General features: G+C 44.9%; 1 protein-coding gene across 1 annotated transcript in view; it reads right to left on the bottom strand.

The window, feature by feature from the left end:
- LOC104514944 (metastasis-associated protein MTA1-like) overlaps positions 1–1,666 on the bottom strand; it is a gene marked incomplete at its 5' end in the record, with an annotated part of 48,568 nt that overhangs the window by 12,660 nt on the left and 34,242 nt on the right. The gene's annotated exons all lie outside the window — the stretch shown is intronic.

Raw genomic sequence — 1,666 nt, 5'->3', positions numbered from 1 at the left:
ATCAATCCAGAAAACAAAGTTCTTCAGTTTTTGGTGGTGTCATGCACTTCACTGGATTAGAAGCAACCGTGAAACTGCAGCCTTGTCAAGAAGGGTCTCTTAAGAAGCAGGAATACCCTTTGCTGGAGATGCCCCAGCTCTCCCCATCACCCCTTCATCTGTTTGCTCCACATCGCTGGAGGAGATTATCCCCTCCCCGCTTTCATCCATTTCCCTATGTCCATCCCATCAAACAGAATTAATCTGTTGCACATAAATCACTTAGTTCAGCCCATTTGACTTCACTGCTGGCACAGGTCAAGGGAAACAGTAATACAGGGTGTAAGCAGTGCAGTGAAGCTTCCTAGAGTCTAAATTTCATGGTGATTCTTTAGCGTAGCCAGAGCGCTGTGAACTTTCTGAACCTTAAAAAAGACTGTACTACAAAAAGCACATGTTTAACCAAGAGCAAAATAACGGATTGTCAACTGCGAGATTTGCTTCAATCTGGACTGCAGTTCACATTTTTAATTTTAACCAGCTTAGTTTCACTCTTGGCTCCCTGGTCCTGGCCTTGAACACAAGGCCCAAGAAGCCATGCAAAGGTTTAATTGCTGCAATTCAGATTAGCCATTTTTAAAAATTTTGCCCAAATTTCATAATAACGGCAAGTTTTATCTTCAAAGTATATAGAAAAATCGATTTGGGTGTTTATTTCTGAGTATATGCACTTCGAGTACTTAATCCACTGCATTTCACCATCACACTCATTTTCCTCAATCCTTTTGTTTCTCCCTCAGTTATTTCCCCAGGCTTGAATCATTCAGCATGTTGAATGATGTTTGACAAAGGCACTCTCATTGCATCACCCGAGAGCGTCAGTTCAGCATGGAGGGTCCTCTCCAGGCAGATTCTTATGCACCAGCTCCAGCACTGCCTCTCTGGGGACCTTCCCGTGAACTTAGCCCACAGTGGGCACAGCAATGCTACGCTCGGGGAAGCTCAGGAGGAAACTCAAAGCAAAACTCCAAAGGGAAAAAAAAATACCCTAGGAACAAAAAGGCTGACAGAACCAGGCCCAACCAAACCATAGGCATAACAACTCAGCGTGCTGGTTTTGCCTGGGAGAGTGTTCGTTTTCCTCACAGCAGCGGGTATGAGGCTCTGGTTTGGATTTGTACTGAGAAGAGTATTGATAACACAGTAAAGTTTCTAGCTGTTGCCAAGCAAAACCTGTAGCAAGTCAGGGACATTTTCAGCTTCTGCTACTGCCCCTGTGTTCCAGCTTCTTCTCTACAAGCAGCTGGGAGAGGACACAGCCAGGACAGCTGACCCAAACTGACCAGAGGGACATTTCATACCATGAGGCATCACTCTCAGTATACAGGTTGGGCAGCAGGTCAGGGGTCTGGCTCTGGCTGGGTATTGGTTGGCAGGTGGTGAGCGGTTGTATCATTTGTGGTGTTTTTTTCCCCATTATTTTCATTACATGCTATTATTAGTGATACTGGTATTATTAGTATTAGTATCATCATTTTATTTATTTTCAATTATTAAACTGTTCTTATCTCAACGCACAAGTTTTCCTGCCTTTTCCTCCAATTCTCTTCCCAATCCCACCGGGGGAACAGGGAGGCGAGCGAGTGGCTGTGTGGTGCTTAGTCCTGCCTGGGGTTAAACCACGACG

Source organism: Eurypyga helias, unplaced genomic scaffold (genome assembly GCF_000690775.1).
Source record: "Eurypyga helias isolate BGI_N326 unplaced genomic scaffold, ASM69077v1 scaffold6459, whole genome shotgun sequence".
Taxonomy (NCBI): domain Eukaryota; kingdom Metazoa; phylum Chordata; class Aves; order Eurypygiformes; family Eurypygidae; genus Eurypyga; species Eurypyga helias.
The sequence above is the reverse complement of the archived record's forward strand: the minus strand, read 5'-3'. Positions and strand labels throughout refer to the sequence as shown.